At 42.0% G+C, this 20,914-nt stretch overlaps 1 long non-coding RNA gene across 1 annotated transcript; it reads right to left on the bottom strand.

Moving 5' to 3' along the window:
* Positions 1 to 11,817: 11,817 nt before the first annotated feature.
* On the bottom strand, positions 11,818 to 17,019 carry LOC110561249 (uncharacterized). The gene is made up of 5 exons (XR_002477167.2): positions 16,912 to 17,019; positions 16,701 to 16,791; positions 16,352 to 16,499; positions 13,881 to 15,788; positions 11,818 to 12,831 (listed from the first exon to the last, which is right to left on the bottom strand). It is a non-coding gene; the product is annotated as an uncharacterized LOC110561249 (long non-coding RNA).
* Between the last annotated feature and the right edge of the window lie 3,895 nt (positions 17,020 to 20,914).

Here is a 20,914-nt window from a genome sequence, read left to right as displayed (position 1 = left end):
ATTTCCTTGTTTTTAATGGCTGAGTGGTGTTCTGTTGTGTAAATGTACCACAATTTTTGTACCCATTCCTCAATTGGTGGATATCTGGGTTGTTTCCAGGTTCTGGCTATTACAAATAAAGCTGCTATGAACATAGTTGAGCAAATGTCCTTGTTGTGTACTTGAGCATCTTTTGGATATATGCCTAAGAGTGGTATAGCTGGATCTTGAGATAGCACTATTCCTAATTGTCTGAGAAAGCGCCAGATTGATTTCCAAAGTGGTTATACAAGTTTACACTCCCACCAGCAATGGAGGAGTGTTCCCCTTTCTCTACATCGTCTCCAGCATGTTGTCACTAGAGTTCTTGATCTTAGCCATGCTGATGGTGTAAGGTGAAATTTCAGAGTCATTTTGATTTACATTTTCTTGATATCTAAGGATATGGAGCATTTCTTTAAGTGTTTCTCTGCTATTTGATATGCTTCTATTGAGAAATCTCTGTTTAGCTCTGTATCCCATTTTTTTAATTGGATCACTTGATTTGTTGTTGTTTAACTTCTTGAGTTCTTTATATATTCTGAATATTAGCCCTCTGTCAGTATATAGGGTTGTTGAAGATCCTTTCCTAATATCTAGGCTGTCATTTTGTTCTGACAACAGTGTCCTTTGCTTTACAGAAACTTTTCAGTTTCATAAGGTCCCATTTATTGATTGTTGATCTTACAGCATGCTCTGGTGTTCTGCTCAGGAAGTTGACTCCTGTGCCAATGAGTTCAAACCTCTTCCCCACTTTTTCTTCTAACAGGTGTAATGTGTCTGGTTTTATGTTGAGGTCTTTGATTCACTTGGACTTTAATTTTGTGCAGGGGGATAAGTATGAATCTATTTGAATTTTTCTACATGTAGATATCCAGTTAGACCAGCACCATTTATTGAAGATGCTATATTTTTCCATTGTATGGTTTTGGCATCTTTGTCAAAGATCAGGTGTCCATAAGTGTGTGGGTTTATTTCTGGGTCTTCTATTCAATTCCATTGATCCACCAGCCAGTGTCTGTGCCAGTACCATGCAGTTTTTACTACTATTGCTCTATGGTGCAGCTTGAGATCAGGGATGGAAATATCTCCAAAGGTCTTTTATCATAGAGGATTGTTTTAGTGATTCTGAGTTTCTTGTTATTCCATATGAAGTTGAGAATTTTTCTTTCAAGGTCTGTAAATAATTGTGTTGATAATTTGATGGGAATTGCATTGATTCTGTAGATTGCTTTTGGTAAGATGGCCATTTTTACTATGTTAATCCTGCCAAGCCATGAGCATGGGAGATCTTTCCATTTTCTGATATCTTCTATTTCTTTCTTCAAAGACTGGAAGTTTTTTCATACAAATCTTTGACTTGTTTGGTTAGAGTCACCCCAAAGTACTTTATGTCCTTTGAGGCTATTGCTCACACCAAGTTTTAACAACAACAGCAAGGCTAACCTTGCAAAACTCTCATTGCCTTTGTAGGTTGCGGCTGGCCCTAGAAAAGACATAACTGTCAGAAACATAAGAATTCTTCTTGTTGTGGAGTAAGTAAGCTAAACTTTATGGGAAACAGTTTATGTGGCTACTAACCTTCTCAGTAATTTAATTATGCATTTGCTTTGTTCACAAAACAGTTTTAGACCGCATTGTTCGATCTGCTTGGCCTGAAGAATGACTGATTACCTAAGTCTCCATGTCGATAGCTCACTGTGTGACTGGGAAAGTCATTATGTCCTCTGGCTCTGAGCCTACCTGCCAGAAAAATATGCAAATCCTAGCCTCTGAACTCTTTTCAGGAAGTAGAAGGTATCAAAAGTCGCTCACATATTTCAACATCATAAAATAATTTTTATAGATCATTCTACCTAGTGACTTCATTTCTGCTCAATGGAAAATGACTCTAAGTGCTTGCAACCTGTGAGCCATATAATTTAAACCAACTTATAAGAATCCAGTTTAACCTGTAGATGTTTTCCACCATGTCCTGATGCTATGCAAGCTTCCATTTTGACCTGTGTTGTTTTCCATGACTATACTCTTTTCACAGCACAAGCGAGACAAAGCCTAGGCTGCCTTTCCCCTTCCTACTACGTACATTATCATTCATGACACGTCTTCAGCGCTCACAGGTGCCGTTGGGAGTAAACCCAATGACAGAACCAGATAAGTAATTGGAATGTTCCACCATGCCCTCTAGCATAAGCCAAGAGGCACTTATCTGCCAAAAGTCTATATGTCAGTGGAAAGATGAAATGAGTCATTAGCTCCATTCAAACGATGTTAAGATTGTCACAGGTATGAGGCAGGATGACAGCAAAGTTATCCAGGGAATGATACTCGTTAAGTTCCAAGTTCAGAGCCATTGGTGAATGGCTCATTCATTGCTTCCATCTAGGGTTCCATAGACAGGTGACAAAATATACAGATGGGTCACAGCAAACAATGGATTTCTCCATCATACAGTCAATACAACTTCTCCAAAATTAACCCCCAAAACCAATGGTGAAAAGTTCCCAACAGGATTCATCCAGTGTGACAAGTTAAAGATCTTCTGCAATGCTTCCACTGTATCTTAGGTCCCTTGCTGGAGACTCACGGGTGAACCCAGTAAACTCTTCAAATGTCAAAGCCACATGAAACAAGGCTTCCAGGAAGGAAGCTGTTCCAGCCATGAGTCAGATGTCTCTGGTGATTTTACCCAAGGGTAAGGAGGACCATTGGGACAATAAACATTTTAAGGAAAGTTAGTTTGGGATTCCATGAAATTGTGTGTCTCACCATTAGAGTCACTGGACACTTCCCCTCCATAAAATGGTAGGTTACTAATTAACAGAGATTCCTGCTCACTTTCCCAACAAGGGTAGTTCAAACACCTCCAAGCACAGAAGTTCAGGAAGTATCCTCAGAGGGGTCTCTGTATATTTTGTTTACTTGGTGTTTTATTCTAACATCACTCATGGCTTGCTTGGGAATTAAAACATTTTTTTCCTTACTCCTCCCTTTCTCTTTCTCTATTTCTTGATTTTTTTTCTTTTTCTACTTTCTTTTTCATTGAAGTAGGCCACTGTTTTACTCACATAAAGTATTGAAATAAGATACATCTTCCCCTCTCTTTCTGCCCATTTTTTTGTTCTTTCCTTTTTATACCATATGGTCACACACAAAGATAGAATATCCATTTACCTGCTCTAGAAAAAAGTGTTTCCATTACTGATTAAAATGTGTATTTATTCCTATGTCAGTCACAAATATGAAAGGTATTAGCAAATTATTGCACAGGCCCTTTAGAACTTAGAGTCAGTGAAATGAAGTGACCATTTTAGTGATTACACATGAGAAAACTTGTTTAGATTTAGAGGGATGGCAGTGAATAAAGTTATCAGCTAACAGTTCTCCCATTTTTTTTATCTCCAGAGAATCTTGACTCTCACTGATAATGATAATGAGAAGACTTAGTACAGAAATGCAAAGAAATATTTTTTAAATATCTTAGAGATGTTTTAAACACACATTTTAATTGGTTTGGGGGTAATTTCAAACATGTAATGTATTTTTATCATTTTTATCTCTATTTCTTCCCCTAACTCTCTAACTCTTCCAAGATCCACCTGCCATCCACCTCTCAATTTCATGATTTTTTTTTTAATAACCCACCGAGTCCAATTTGTGCTTCCCATATACTCCTGGGTTCGGGGCTATCCACTGGCACGTGGTCTATCTAGCAGGACCCACACCCCTAAAGGAAACTTCTCTCCCTCCCTTAGGAACCACCCATCAGCAGCTCCTTAGCTAGGAGAAGGGGCCTCATGAGCCCCTCCCCTGTCCATGCAAGAATACATTCACCAGCTTGATCTCATGCTGGTTTCGTGCAGAAGCGACGGCGGCTGCGTGTTCGTGAGTGCAGTGGTCCTGTCATAGCTGGAAGACCCTGTTTTACTTTGCTCCTCCTCAGGGGAGGGGGTGTGGTGCAGAGGTCCTACTGCTGGCAAAGCGCCCCTTACATGCTTATTTTATGCATTTTGACCAGTTGTGAGTTTCCACATTAACCACCTGCCACTGAAAAGTCTCTCATGAGGTCTGGGAGCTATGCTGGTCCGTGTATAGAGACAGGAATGTGGAGAACAGTTTGATTCTATGACTACTTAACAACACAACTAGTAATAGGTTCACCGCCAGAGCCTGTGCGCTCTCTGACTATGACTTTTGGATGATTTATAGCCCCTGGAATAGGTCTTAAATCCAATCACACAGTGGCCTTTACCCCCACAATATTTGTGCCATTATTGCACTCATGGACTATCTTACCATACAGGTAATTACTATAGGTTAATAGATGGGGAAAATTGTTGATGACCTTTGCCCCCAGTAGCCTGAATAGCCCTTTCCAGTCCTATGAAAGCTAGCCAGCAATGGGGAAACTTACTAGCCAGTGCCAGCTTGATTTCTCTATGGCCTGCGACCAAAGTGTACAGTGTCTTCAGCAATAGGGACTTACCATCAATTCCCTGCTAATCAGCAACAACGGCATTATCCTGTATTGTTTGGGGGACTGTATCTGGGATAGGATAACATAACTCAAGAAGAGGCATCCCATACCTGGCACTGGAGTTTTTATTCGGCAATCTATGTCTTCTGGGAGAGGCATTCTCCCCTTTGTAGGGTAACCCAGATTAAACTTTCACATGAATTTGTGAAATACTAAGTTTCCATATGTTTTTTTTTAAAATATCCTTAATGTTGGTTATATTTCCTTCCTACCGCTGCAAAGATTTCATTAAAGGGGGGAGAATGGAGGTGGAGACTGAGTGTGAGGCTTCCTATAAAAGCAATGAAACAAATAAGGAAGAATGACAAGGGTTCCAGGGAAGGCACCTGCTGTCAAGCCTAAGGACCTGATTCTGATTTCCAAGGTCCACATGGCGGAAGAGGGAAACCAGCTCCCACATGTTGTCCTCTGACCTCCATCTACGCACACTAAATAAGAGGGATTTTTAATCATTTTTTAAAAAGAAAAACTGAAGAAGCTAATTCTTCACAAATCTCAATCATACAATAAGACATAAATAAGAAGTGGATCCATCCCTTCCTCTCTTGGAACCAGGATATGAAATATTCATGTTTGTATCCATAGACAAATAGTACTCTCAGCGTTAATGAGAGAAGGTTCTCTTTTCTTCAGCACTCCAGGTGTTAAAGAAAAAGTAACTGTTTAGTGCTCAGCTCTGAACATGACCTTAATAGCACCTCCTCTAAGGATCTGCAAGCATTGCAGAAGAAGGGGCAGAGAGAATGAAAGATCTGGGAGATAGAGTGAAGGCAGAGAAATGCTATCTTCTGGGCAGAAGAGAAATAGAAGGGAAGGCCCAGGGTTGTGGTAGAGCAGTTCTTGCCTAGCATTCACTGATTTCCAGTACAAAGAAGGGAAGGGAGAGGGGAAGGGAATGAAAGGGTAAGGGGAAAGGAGGAGGGGGGGGAAGGAAAAGGAAAAGGGAGAAGGGAAAAAGGAAGAAGGGGAAAAGGAAGAGGAGAGAAGGGGGAGAAAAAATAAAATAAAATGTGGTTGTAAATTATGCCTTTTATACTTTCCCTTATTGAAAAAGAGAACTGAGGTGACCAACAAGCTATTGAATGCCCTCACTAATAAATACACTAAGAGAGCAGAAGTTTAAAAATGATTTCTCTGTCCTTATTCTGTCTACTAAAAATAACGTGGTGTGGCATGAGGATCAGACACGTGACAGTTTACCAGAAGACAAAATGGATCTGTTCACTTTTCCCCCATCACTGTTATCTCAAAACTTGTCGTGACTTAAGTAGGAACATTCCTTGAGTAAGAGGTAAAATGCACATTCTTGAAATGGGAGGAGTAGGTGATTAATTAACTAATTAATTAATTAATTGAAAATGTTTTTGCTTGATACTAGTGCAAAAGCACCTCGGATGCTTCTAAATGTGCTAAGATACCTCTAGGCACCTATACTTACTTCTTTTATTAAGTCGCTTAAAAAAATAAAATAAAGCAAAACCCACGCCCCTCTTCTTGCTTGACATTCCAAAAAGTTTGCAATCCTCCTACACTCTGCATGATACCATCCTACGAAAGTTTCCCCAGCACGTGTGCCATTTGGCCAGAGGGTCTAAGGATTGCCACCACCTCCCTCCTCTACCTCAACTCTTGCAGCTGTGACTGCTGCTCTCGGTCCTGCCTTTCCTGTGACCTAGTTATCATTTCCTGCATACCAAGAAGAGACTTGACTTTTCATGAGTAGAAAGTAACCTGTCAGCATCTTGTTCCAACAGATGTTCTAGTTCTTAAATATCTTCCAGTTCCCAGGAGTGAGCAACAGCAGCCTAGCATGATTGTACTTGAGCATCCGATTCTTTTCCCTAAGCCATAAAACGATGCTCACGCAGGGGTTTGAGCTGAGCATATCCAAACCACCTGCTCACTGGGGTGTGATCAAGAAGGAGGATGTGGGGAAGAAGAGAGTGGGAAGACAATGCCTGGCAAACTGAATGCAGAAGGCACGTTAGCCTCAGGCAGAAGTTACAGCCAGGACCGGAAGTAAAGGCATCTTCCCGGGATGCCTTAAATCTCTTGGAGCCAGGCTTTCCAGTTGTCCAGTGTGTCCAGAGGCACCTAGGATAGACGAGATTCTCAAGAACCCCTATGAGCTTGGGAGCCTGGGAGAGGAAGGAAAGCCTCGCTTGTTAACATTCTGCTTATGGCCATCAGCTGCAACTTAGCTATCCCAAGAACTGTTTAGAAGTCTCTGCTGTATCTCCCCCTGAGCCCTAGAGCGCTCCTGGCTTCAAGGTCTCTCTCCAGTGTGTCTCCTCTCTTCCTGGAGCAGCCAGGTCATTGTCTTTCTTAGCTGTTGTGTCTTATTTATCACTCAAGATGTAGTTAGAAGCCCGCTTTTCCAGGCAGTGAGATGAAACAAAACTTGAGTCTTCACTGTGAACTCCCATGTAGTTTTTCTTTTCTCACACCACAGTCACCCTCACCATTCACATCCTTGTCTATAGTACCTCATTAATGCTTCCCAGAGGTTGACAAATATCTACATAATGATTAGAAATAAGGGTTATCCCCACCCTTATTTCCTATATAAGTCACTAATTCCTTTTCACACTTTATCTCCAACTCACGTTTTTCTCACTGACCGCTGCCATCTAGTCTCAAGTTTCAGAACTCCCTGTCTGTGCTAATACGTTAAGTGATGGCTCTTGCCCTAAATAACATGATCAAAGATCAGCAGGAGAACAACAGGAACAAGAAACCGGTCTCCAATGTTGTACTTCATTGGTCACCTTGGGGAAGAAAAAGATGTCGGCATATCATACCAGGCCATCTTTCTTGGGTGGCTACTTTTCTTTTTAAATATGTCACCTTTAAAAATTTTTTTTACTTCATTTATTTACTCATTTATTCTAATTCATTCATTCGTTTAAGTGTGTATCATAAGCGTGGGATCAGACTACAACCTGTAGGGCCTGATCCTCCCCTTCTACCATGTGGGTCCTGGGCATTGAGCTCAGGTCACCACGATTGGCAGTAAGCACCTTTACCTGCCATCTCTAGCCTCTAATTCATTTGTTAAATGTCCATCAATTACATAAGCCATTAGAAACCTCCCCTGTATAATTTCTGCATCACTGTCATCACAATACTTTTTGACTGAAACAGCTTAGGAGAGGAAATGTTTATCTTGTCTTGTGGCTCCTGAGGGTGCAGTTCCTGATGGAATGAAGAATAGGGCACCACAGACCAGTTCGTGGTATGGGAGCGTGTGATAGAGGTTGTTCAGCTTCCTGACACCAGAAAATAAAGAAGAGAAAGAGCCCTCTGCCAACCAGGAACTGGGCATAATCTTCAAAGGCTCCCTCTAGTGACCTACTTGCACCAGCCAGGTCTAGTATCCTAAAGGTCCCACACCATCCCATAATACCACCAGCCAGGAAACAAGCCATAAATAAATAAATAAATAAATAAATAAATAAGTCTGTGAGAAGCATTTCGGATTCAAACCTTACCAGACAAGGTTAAATACTCATATAAGAAAATGCTAAAGTGCAGTTTTGAAACTTAAAACGTATTTTATTTTGCTGTCAGGGGTGCTTTATCGAGGGTAGCGGCCCCAGCATTCGAGGTGTTGCCGTTGGCTCTCTCAGAAGGCCCCTTTCTCCACAAGCTTCACTCTACGCTTGTGCCTGAACTTGGTTCTCTCCTGGAGTTTTGCTTCTGGAAGCACTTGAACAAGTCTCAGAGGATATTGCCTCAGGGCAGGCAAAGCAGGTCAGCCAGGCCACTCGGAGCTCAGGTCTAGGGAGGATCCAGGGCAGGTTGTGAGGAGGAGCGGGGCAAGGCCCTTTGCGTACTTTAGAAAGACTTCACTATGACGTTACTCCGGGAGTGAGATGGGGTTGGGAGAGCAGAACAATATGAAGGACCAGGATGGAATGAAAGGCTTTCTGAGTATCATGGGCTTATATAAATACCCAGTTCCACACCCGGTGGCGACCTCAGCCCAAACGGTTCAGGTCAAGGGCAGGCATGGGGTCTCCTGTAGTCCCTGGGAACAACGATAGCTGTCCTCACAAGGTAATGTTCAATTTTAACAACATCAGCAAAAGTTGCCAACACCTTCTATAGAGTTATGCTTTCCTTATTAGTACATGTTAATTATACAGTGTTCTGGATTTTTTATTGGAACATTCCCATATATCCATGCTCCAGACTTGATCTACCTACACACACACAACCTTTCATGCTCCCACACTCCCTGTCCCTCTCCTTGCTCTCCTTTCTCTTTCCTGATAGAACTTCCTCCAGAAGGACTTAAGCAAGAATATTTTCCCTTAAGAAAGAACATTTTGCAGGAACTAGATCTAAACAAGTAAATAGAAGAGTCATGGTTGGGGGAATTTTATAGAATTTTATAGAATGAGATAAAAAGATTTTAGAAAGTAGTAACTGACTTTGAAATTTAGAGAAGTGAAAAAAGAAATTAGGTAATAGCAAGCACAGATAGTAATGGGACTCACGAACTACAATCCTAGCTAAGAAATGGGACCAGGGTAAGGACAGTCAGTTTTCTTCAGGGATATGGTCCATAGCAGGTTGCTTCTACTCTACTGGATGGCCCTACACCCTTCTACACATTGGCAGCAGTAACTGGATTAAGTGTATTATTAAATATAGATAAATAAGTAACGCATGGAGCTGGAAAGAGAACATGGGAGCGGGGTTGTCCAAAAAGAGTTGGGAGTTTGAAGTGGGGAGCAGAATACAGAAATATGACCTAAGTACAATGTATGTACATGTGAAATTATCAAACAAATACAATTAAAAAATATAAATGAAAGGAGTAGTTTGAAAGTGTTTTCTATGTATTCCACCATGGAAAATGAAAGACCTTGACGTACCTCTGCAAGAAACCCAACATTAAGATGAATTTTATTGGTTAAGATTTTAAAGTTTTACATTTTGAATTTATGTATGTGTGTATTTTTTTCAGTGTCACGTGAACGAAGGCTAGAGATCACAAACATCTTTGCCTTACATTGCCCCCAGTAAAGCCCTGGGATCATAGAATCTTAAGATTCAAGAAGAAAACTATCACCTACATGAATAAGATAAAGTCTACCAGACTTAAATCACCTACGTAAACATGTCACTAATCATTGGGATATCTCGTACCCCAGAAATCATCAATTTCCCATCTAGCTAATCTTGCTCCTAATATCTGAAGAATCCTTCCCGCTCTTAATTCATTACCTACCAAAACACATTCTAAACATTCTAATATAAATCCACATTTGAAATTAGGGTGGACAAGCAAGCAGTAGCAAAATATTAAATTTATAGTTTGCTTAAAAAAAATAGGCAGAGATTCATAGCTCTTTGATACTCTCAGTTTTGTATTAGGCCCCTCATTGAACCAGACTCCACTTACTCTCAAGATGACACCTGGGATCAAGTTGAACTGGAGTTCTATGTCAAAATAAAAATGACTGCTCAGAGTTTTCTATGAAACATTTCATTTACACTTGCATAAATATTTGGGTACATACATCTGTACCTCTCTTAGACATATGAGAACTAGAGAATCAAGTAAATTATTTTTGGTTCCCAGCTAATAAAGACACAGGTCTTGGTTTTGAATCCATCCAGATCCACAGTGTATATGAATCCATCTCACTTTCTACTCATCCCTCTCGGCTACAGGGGAGTATGATGAGAGTGGTTAGGATCTCTGGGCTATGAGCATCACAGCAAGTGATGCTCATTCTAGTTGGCTTTCTGTTGCTGTTATAAACACCATAACCAAAAGCAACTTGGGGAAGAAAGGATTTATTTGGCTTACACATCTCAATCACAAGCCATCATGGAGGAAAGTCAAGGCAGGAAGCAGGAGCAGAAGTGGATCCATGAAAGAAAGCTGTTTAGTGACTTTCTTTCTTATAGAACTCAGGACCATCTGCCCAGGAGCAGCACTGACCACCGTGAGCTGGGCCATTGCACATCCATCATTAATGAAGAAAATGCCCCACAGGCACCCCAACAGGACAATTTGATGGAAGTAATTCCACAAGTTAGGTTTTCTCTTCCCAGGTGACTCTGCTTTGTATCAATTTGACAACAAATACCCAACACAGAAGTCATGCCCAAATCCATGCTACCAGTCTGCAGCTGAACTCCAAGGTAAGTAGTGATTTGGCTTCTTCCTACAACCAAGCTTCTTAGCCCTTTGCTAGACTTCTGGCCTTCTTGCTTTTGTCTTTTGCTGTTCAAGTTTTACCAACCTCCCATGGCGTTGCTCCATCTTTTCTTTACTTCCCCTTTCTCATGTTAGCTGCAGTACATACAAACTGAAGGATTAACCTAGTCCTTTTTTAGGCACTTAGGACCTCCTGGAGATGGACTTCAAGAACGCTCCCCTACTGCTGCTGTTGTAGGTAAAAAGTTGGGTTTGTGTGTTTATGTCTATTTTCCTGGAGAGTTAATCCATTGCTTTCATTAGAGACTTTAAGAAAGATAAAACTCCAAAGATCTGAAGAATTCTTTCAAATGCTTGAATTATCTTTGAATTAAAAGGGTAAGAGAAGAGAGAGAGAGAGAGAGAGAGAGAGAGAGAGAGAGAGAGAGAGAGAGAGAAACAACCTAATGCTTGTTCTTGGTAATTTCTTAGCCTGCCATGAAATGGACTTTAACTGCCCAGATTTTTCTGGAACGTATAATATGTCCAAAATCACTCTCCGTTACTTCCTATGATAGAATTACAGGATTCCTGTTATTTGGGCTATGGATTTCCAGCGCTGGTACTTCCCTCTTTCCCCCATTCGGACACCCTGCCATGCTCATGCACAGTTCCTCACTCGGGAACCTAAATGAGAAAGATTCCCAGGCTCTTATCTCAAGTTTTCCTCTCCAGGCCTGACTGAGCAAGCAATTTCCTAATGCCAGGACCAATGCCAGTCAGTTCTTAAAAAAAAAATAAAAAAATAAAAATAAAAAAATTCCCCAAAGGAAAACCCAAATGTATTGAGAAATGTGAAGAATGTGAGTCCAATTTACTCTCCCTGTCTATTTCCTCTATTGATTCCCAGCTTCAATAAGAAATGCAATGTTGATTTGGGGTGAGGGTGGTGAAATGTTCAAATTCATCCTCAGTCAGGTTTTAATGCAGTGAGCAATTTTAGCCATTGATAACTCAACATTAAACCCAGCTGAACAGTAAGAATCATACCAAAGGGTTAAAATTACTTCAATGCAGTCATGAGAACTTTTATCTCCAAGCTATTCTTTATTAGTGACTCTTAGGTACATATATGCTTTTTTTGTTGTTGTTAAGTGAATCAACATTTTTCTAATTCTATACAGCAAGTCTTCTAGCCCTGGAAACAGAAGCATTAGGCGCATTCAAGGGGGTCAATTTCTCAACCCCTAATCTTAATGTAGATAATACAGATGTTCAGGGTTTGATTGTGTAGCATCCGGACTGAAAACATATATGTTTCTATAAATGAAAAAAAAAAAAAAAAGCAATAATGACCAAGTTTGGAGTCACATGCCACCAGCATAAAAACCTAAGGTTTGCCACAGCCTCCAGCTGTTTCCCAGTAACTCTTTCCCAGGCTCAGAAGTATCCCAGACCCCGACAAAGTTGCAGAAACTGCTGCTGGTTAAGGGCTTCATAGCTTCCCAAACCAGGAAGTGACCCGCCTCACAGGTGTTATAAACTCTACCAAACTCACTCCTCACAGTGAAAAGCAGAAACATCACCCTTCAGGGAGCACCATGCAGTCACCGTCAGTCAGGAAGATGCGGCCACAGTTAACACACACCTCTACGGGGTTGGGGGTTCACTTTCACCGTGTTATGTGGCTCTGGAAGTGAGACAAGCCACGGAGGCAAAATAAAGCTGGGAAGCCTGGTGGGTGACAGGCAGGAGAGCCACTCCTGTGACCCAAGCAGAAGATTTCAAGGTAGCACTCGACAGAGGAATAACTCCAGGTGGACATGCGTTAGAATTGCCGTGTCATTTGAAAATCAAACATTTGCCTTGTGTAAGATAACTTCTAGGACATAGAGAAATTCCATCTCTCTATTAATGTAGTGGTGAACTCTTACGATAGGAGTTATAGTTTGATTTTTTAAGTTGGTTGTTTGTTTGTTTTTCTCGGTGTCCCAAGAACCTAAGCCCAGCCTGGGTAAGTGTTGCTTCAACTCCCAGCACAGCCAGCAACCTCACAGAAGTGTTTCTTCTAGCTTGTTTTCACTGAAGTCTCACCCAATGGCTCAAAGGTTCTTAATTTCTAGAAGGAAGAAAAAGGAGAACTTTCTTTTTCTAGTGAACACACAGTGCTCATATTCCTTTAATGGCAAGCCCTGTCTTAAGTAATCTTCAAATATTAACTCTTCAAATATTAAGCTCACAAAGCTTCCAGGCGCGGGGATTTTGAGGTGTGCACTTTGCCTGGCAGCCCATGCCCAGCTCCGGGGATTTTGTGCCCACAGTTTGGTCTCCTGTTTCTCACAAGTATTTGGAAACTGTTCATACCTAAGTCTCAGGGTTCTTGTTTAAATGAAATTGTCTGATCCTTGTTCTAAATCAGTCTTCACAGCTGTGGACGATTGTGTTTTAGCCCCATTTTATTGCGAGATGAAATTTGGATAACAAATAATTCCCAGAGCCAAGATGAAAACTTAAGCCTGCCTGGGTCTAGGACTCATGTCCCCTCAGCGGCAGCACAGTATGGAATTGAGCCTGGCCACACTGGGGCTGTTGTGCTACGATTTCCGCAGTGTTGAGCACCCTGCAGGCTCAAGACATCCATCCAGAAGCCTATGGTTCTATCTCACACATGGCCTCTTTGAGACCAGTAAACTTGGGAGTTGTCCTAGCTGGCAGTGAACTATCCAAGCAAAAGAACATAGTACTAGAAATGAAAGAAATAGGGGTGTCCTATAAATATATGTAATTTGAGTACATAGGGAAGAGGGAATCCAACACTAAGCAGCCAAGCTCCTTGTTCATGACAAGGCTAGAGTTTCCTGGATTAACATGTTAAGAGTCAAATGGGTTAAAGAAGAAGTAGAGGAGGTTCCAGAACTGAGATCTGACCATAATCCCAACTATGAGAGCAGCAGCTCAGAAATCACGACAGCAACACGTGGTCAGGTTGGCCAAGGCAGCAGAGATCCAGGAATTTCCTCACACAGTATCACTTGAGACAGCGAAAGCCAGTATTGGATGGTCTTGGTTAATTCACCTTCACCAGATACTTTGCCAGTATGTCTTCAGAAGTGTTTGTATGTGCTAGCTCCCAAAGTGGAATATGATGAATTTCTCATGTGTATTTACCTATAAAAATGTGTTTCTTCTCTTTAATAGACATCCATCATCATCTTCTAAAACATGATGAAATACATTAAGAAACAGTGGGGCAGGGTTCCTTACATCCTCCCTCTGCCTCCACAATTGAAAAACTACCTCTTGGTGGGACTAGGCTGTGACTTCTCAAGAGATCTAGGGATCCATCCCTGCAGGGGAAAAAAACAAAACAAAACACGTAACTAGGATCCCATAGGAGTGTTACACACAGAAAATACATAAAAACGCGACTCTTGCTTCCCATAACTTCATATTCTATAACCATGCAGTTTTTCCAAAGAGGCAACAAGACCCTGTCGTCCACATCACTCAAAGCACAGGCAGCATTTCCATAACAGTTCTGGCAGCTTGTTCCTCCCTCTCCACAGCCAGCCATTAAAAGTCAAATGTGGCCCACCCACACCATGAAAAACAGATCGGCAAACCCCAGAAGCACTCATGTGTTCTGCAACATACATCCTCAAAAACTTAAGCTAAGCAGGGAAAGCCAGTCGCAGCTGGTAACACGCTGGGGCTGTGTGTTTAAGGTGAAATGTCCTTAGCAGACAAGTCCTCAGAGAGTCATTAGAGCCATAGTTGGAGGTGCTGGCGGCAGAGGCAGGAGGGTACACTTCAAGCGGCCTGGGACTTTGATCTCAGTGAGGTTGTTCACTCAAATGGCCTAATGGGCTGGCAAGATGGCTCAGAAGGTGAGGGCCCTTGCTGCCAGGTATGAGGATCTAAGTTTGATCTCTGGGTCCCACATGGTAGAGGGAGAAAAGCAAACTCCTGCATGTTGTTTTCTGGTCTCCACAGGTGGACCCCGGCACACACTTGGTCTGCAAAGTGAGTCCAGGACAGCTAGGGCTGCACAGAGGAACCCTGTCGTGAAACGTGAAACAAACAAACAAACAAACAAACAAAAAGAGTCAAAGTCTACTGGAAAGTTTCTAGACATGTGGCTTTCCTGGAGCAGGAGGGTGTTGGCCTTCCATTGCTGGGGTATGGAGAGCCTTCTCTCCCCTTCCTATTACACCTCTTTTCTCCTGGTGGCCCATATCCCCATAGCCTCTGTGGAAAGCAAGCCTTTCCATCACGTCATCACCTTTTCCCTGCCACTTGCAGTACTCCAGTCAGTTCTAAGAAGGAAATGGCTTTACTCAAAGTATAAGTTTTGAATCTCCCCGGAAGCCCTCCAGTTCAGGACATGGTCATTGATGACACTCACACCCCAGAGCACTCGAAGGTCGAGAGCACAGACAACTCCTGTAATTCCAAGTGGGAGAGACATGGAGGATTGTAATTCAGTGAGAAGCCCAGACAAGAGGATGGTGTCCTTTTCACAGTTAATAGAAACTCTTTCACATACTCCAAGGCTGAAAATTTAAGAAAAAAAAATGGAAAATGCTAGACTTTTTCTTTTCTGCAATCTGTCTCTCTTGTTACCTAGATCTGCAGCCTAAGGACATTTTAAATATGAAAAAAAAAATCTAAAAGAAGTGGCCTACTTCATTCAAGTTCAGTGATATTGCACTCAATCGTTGGCTCTAGACCTTCTTAATGCTGTGACCCGTTAGTGCAGTTTCTCATGCTCTGGGGACTCCCAACCATACAAGTGTTTCTTTGCCGCTTAGCTGTGGTTTTGGTACTGTTACAGATCCTAATGTCAATATCTGATATGTAGGATATCTGATTGACCCGCAGGTTGAGAACCACTGACCTAGATTATTTCTAGGTTAACAAACACAACCACTGCTGTTTCTGATCACAAAAGGGGAGCCAGATGCCATCAACAACTTTGGTTCCCTAGGAGAGCAGAGGACCAGTTCTCCACTCCGGGACTTCTAATCCTAAAGCAGAATCTTCATGCATCCCCAAAACTTCTTACTGCTGACTTTACTTTAGGAAAAAAAGAAAAAAAAAAACTTAATGTTAAAATATGGGAAAGACATAAAATCATTCATCTTTAAAATATGTATATATATTCACAATCAAAAGAAAAGTACCGAAGGAAAACCCAGAGGTAATTGTTATCTGATTTTGGAAAGTAGCTACTTAATCATAATGATATAAACAGTTTTTTTACATTATTTAATTCAGGGAGAAACTATGCTTTTAAAGAGGGCATTTATCTTACCGCCCAAGATCCTCTGTTCCCATTAGCCTCCCCCCTGTCCCTTTAATACTAGAAGATAATTAATTATACAGAAAATAAACATGTCATTAGGGCTAGAAATACTTCTGAGAGGCAAGTGATTTTGTAAGCAAAACACTGTGAGTGGGAAAAGTCGCCAGGAGCAAGGGCAGGCAAAGGATGGAGAACTCTAGGTTCTCTGTATTTAAAAAGCAACCAAAATTCGACTGTGCTGAGAGTGTTGGGGGAGATGGATAGCCATATGGTATGCTGTAGAGGCAACTGTCCCAGACACCCTCAGAAGACAGAAGACAGAAGGGGACCCCACCTTCCACACTGTTAGTGTTAGATTCTGGCAAGCAGAGCTGTGCCTCCAGTACACACACAGCATGGAGAAGTAAGCGGTGCTTCAGTGGTCGCTGGGGAGATCTTGAAGAGGCGATTGAAAAGCGTGAACTTCATTCTCACCACACAACCTAGTGACAGAGGCCAAACACAAATAAATATGACTCCTCATTTTCCAAATGCATTCCATCTCCCCTCTGCCTCCCCACCCTCTTCACCTTCTGCTCTTTATTCTTTCCATATATTCAGTGTCATTATTGTTTCTTAGAAGATCCCAAAATGGGCAATACCTGGAGGGCTCAATAATGACCCCTAAACTTATGTAGACTTACCTTATAACTTACATTCACGGAACAGAAGAAAGGAGGCCCGTGTCTAGCCAAATCTTCCAGTATGCTATGAGCAACCAAAGGCACTGTCTATCTGCAAGTAAACCAGCTAGTTAATGTTTAACTAAACAAGCCATGCAAAAGAAATTCAGGTCCATGCAAAAGAAATTCAAACTTAACCGCTTAAAAGCCCACTCGAGCCTGCACTGGTTACCTCACTACATCTTCCAGAAAGTTCAATTTCCCACTTGGAGGAAGTGAGTTAGTCCTCCAAAATCCAACTGCCATCTTACTCAGTAGAGCCTGAGATTCTTCCTCTCTGAAGGCATTCAGCTGGGCAAAACAACTGAAGAACAACACACAGCTGGGTAGATCCAGGAGCAGTTAAACAAAGAAAAGAATTCCATAAATGAAGACACTCTGAGGAAAACACCCATAACACAAAGCTGGGTGGAATTAGTGGCTCGCTTGCTGGCTGGGTTAACCATAAGGACAAACAAACAGAATCACAATAATACGGCGAGATAATACAATGATTATATGAAAATGGGTTTTGTTAATTAGACAAATGCTTCATCTGCTTGCAGGTTGATCACTTCAACCATAATCCTGGCTTATAGAGTGGTTATGTCAGCCTCATACTTTGCAAATAAGCTCTGATCTTGTAAGATTTTCCCCTGACTAAACACGAAGCTCTGAGTCATCAGTAGAGCTTATGTTCAAGGGAAAGGTGTTGTGGGCTGCCAAAACGATGGATACTAAAGATGCTGAGGTCCCTAACCCCTCGGAGCCACGAATGCCATCTTACCTGACCAAAAGAGAAAAAGAAATTTTTTGCAGATCTTAATCTTGGTTTATCAGGATGGACCCTAAAATTTTATCTCCAGTGTCCATATGAAGCAGAGGCAGCTGCAAAGCTTACTACAAAAGAAGAAAAGGCAGAAGTGATAGTGAAAGCCACGGTTGAGAGGTTTTGTGAGTCAAGGCATTCATAGGGCCTGCGGTGCGAGAAGAGGCCAGGAGTTCTAGCCCGCAGGAGTAGTTCTGCCCTGCTGTGGCAGGAGTCCAGTACCGTGGGACCAGTGCAAGACCTCTGACCTACGGAACCTCGAAAGAGCAAGCGTGGGTCCTTGTAAGCCACCAACTTGTGGTTATTCATATAATATCAAGAGGGGATTTACAGAGGCAGTAGATGGGGTTGATTTTTTATCACATAGAAGGTGTCAAAGTAGTTACGGTGCTGAAGGTGGGTGGCAGGGAAAGGTGGGAGGGCAGCCCCTCGCCTCCAGTTTGACCCCGGAGACCTTCCTCTCAATCTTCTAGCAGAGCACTCCACAGCACCTTTCTCACTAGAGACCCTAAGTGTGCTTCAGGATCTAAAGAATTTCAAAATAAATAAATGAAGTTAGAATATCACATTAATGTATGGCTGATAATAAGTCAAATTGGAAATTTTTCTAAAAACCTTCTTCCAAAACCTCTTATATTTATCATTTTAATTGCTTTCTTTTTTTTAAGTAGAATTTGCATATGCTCACAGTCTGTTTTGTTATTACACGTATATTGTGAAATGGCTAAATCAAGCTTCTGAGGTGCATACATTACCTTAACAGTAACCTTTTATCTTATTATCTTGGGATAGGAACACAAAGTCTAATCTCAGCCGTTTTCAAATATACAGTATACAGGGCTTTGTTTGGGCCTACAGTAGGAGGTTTGGGGCTTTGGCTTGATTCTTTTTTTTTTTTAACACTTTTTAAAATTCTTTTTCTTAACATGTCAATGTGTAGGCCAGGCTGGCTCAGAATCAGGTGCTCCCTGCCTCAGCTACCGAAGTCTGAGAGTATAGGTGTGCATGACCACAACCAACTGAAGTCACCAACACGTTCAATAGATGTATAGAAAGTATTCCTCTTGTTAGCGGAAGCTTTGTATCCTCCTGCCAACACGCTCCTTTCAATCCTAAGCAACTTGGAAACATCCACAGTTCAGCAGTATTGATTCTCCCATGAACAGCAGCAGAAAAGGGAGACTACGGCCCAATGGTTACACCCACAAAACTCATCTGTTGAGACCAAATTTCCAATGAGATAGAATGAAGGGGTGAACCTTCAGGGGGTGATAGGTCACAAGAGCTCCCCCCTCCACCTGAGTGTAACTAATGCTCCCATTAACAGAGACTGTGGAGAGCGAGCTAGTCCTTTCTCCCGTATGGGAACTTAATCAAAAGCCCTTGTCTGCATGAACCGGGACTCACAGGCACTCCATCTGCCAACACCTTCTTGGCCTCAGATTCCTCAGCCTTTACAACTGTGAGAAATAAACATCCATTGTTTATAAGCTAGCTAGCCCACAGTTTGTTACAGGTGTGCAAACGGACTAAAGCAAGGAATGTTACAAAGCTTCATCTTCTGCTGCTAGGCCTTTCTTGGGAAAGTCTGGTGCCAGGCAGATCATCCCTAGGATGAACCTATATGTTCCAGTCATCCAAAGGTGTAGAAATTGCAGGTGTGTCCAAGTTTTAGACATTTCCATTGACAAAATCGACTCTTAAAAACACACACACAATCTAGTTACAAATACAAAGCAAGTCTTGTAATGTTTTAAATACATTTATGATTTGGTATTAGACTACATCCATAGCTATTGTTGGCCCCATTACAGCCTGTGGACCACAGGTTGGACCTGCCAGGAGGCTTGTGCCTGATCAGATCCCTGCTTGTGATCCCTGCTTTGGTGCCCTGGTAGGAGCCTGGCCATCCGCAGCAGCTTTGGAAAGCCGATGCCAAAAGCTCCCTGAGCACTGTTCGACTTCAGAAGCTCCGGTCACATTTTCCCATCCTTAACTATGAAGACCTAAGCAGTAGCATCTCAAAAGGTCAAAGGGCATGTAGGGAGATAACAGACCGAAGAAACTGTGCACTACCCCTCATCATTTCTTCATTGGGTATAAAAGCGTTTGCACAGTTCCTCCTCTCTATCCGAAGGTGAGAAAAATAAAATCTTGTAGCTGAAGGAGCAGGGCAAGCGGGGGTGGAGCAGGAGGAGATGCTGGTGCTTCTTGACGTAGAGGAAAGATACTTCATCACAGGCCATACAGTCTGTGTTTTATTCCGCTCGCTCTCCTTGCTATTACAAACTATCTCAGAAGCTCCCAAACCACCTCTAGTTTCATGAATACTGTCATGTTTCAAAACCAGTGGAGAAACTGAGTCATGTAGCATTGTAAAACCACAGCACTTATTTCAAGAAAAGGTGAGGTTGACATGCCTTGCCCACACTGTCTAGCTTCTTTGTATCACATTTCACAAATATTTTTGGCACTCAGAAAAAAAAATATTATCAGTCTTTAGAGAACACTAACCTCTTAGGGTTTCAGTCCTCTCAGCTGGCACTGTGGGTTTTTTCCCAACTGAAACTGTTATCAATGCTGAATGTACCTTTAACAGGCATTGTTTTTGCCTAAAGCAAAAGGAATGTGCTAAAGATATGCAAGCTTTTGTTGCTGGGGTCTATGAGTGGTAGGCAATTTGATCTTTCCAGCAGCCCACAGGAATTTATTCTTGATGGCCAATCTGGTATTACCAACTAGGGAACACTGGTTGGCTTTCCCCAAAAGAGCACCGTGAGATGTAGGGATGTAGAGAGGTGTCTCTAACCGAGCTAAGGATGGTGGACAAAGGCTGTTTTGCAGAATAAGGAGTCCCCAAACCTCCTAAGGGTCACTCCCTATCGCATGCTTACCCAGTGAATAACTAGCCTCTATGTCCATTTTTCCTGGCAACCACCATAGAATTCATATAAAATTCAAATTTCGCTACATGACCAAATCTCTTCAGTAATTTCCCAAGAACTCAGCATAAAGTCCAGCCTCTATGAGATCTCCCATAACGTCCTCCTCTATCTCCCATTTCCCTCCTCAAAAGCTGTTGTCCTTGTACCTTGGCCCAAGCTGCTCCCTCTGCTCATCTTACAGAACAATCATCTTATTCCACTTCAACCTCTTCTGGAGACTGTTAATTCACCTTGACCCTATAGGGGCCTCCATTATGGCACTTACCGACTCTGACCATTAGGTGGCAGCACAGGGCTGTTTTTCAGCTCTCCATTGAGAGGGGCTCTGCAAACAACTGGTTAAATGAGCCCCTCGTTAGCTTTTTGCGTGCTTTGTTTTCCTTCCCTGTAGAGCGCAGATAAGAAAATCTGTTCCACAAGAT

Source organism: Meriones unguiculatus, chromosome 15, assembly GCF_030254825.1.
Source record: "Meriones unguiculatus strain TT.TT164.6M chromosome 15, Bangor_MerUng_6.1, whole genome shotgun sequence".
NCBI classification, from domain to species: domain Eukaryota; kingdom Metazoa; phylum Chordata; class Mammalia; order Rodentia; family Muridae; genus Meriones; species Meriones unguiculatus.
Note: the sequence above shows the minus strand (reverse complement) of the source record. Positions and strands in the feature narration are given on the sequence as shown.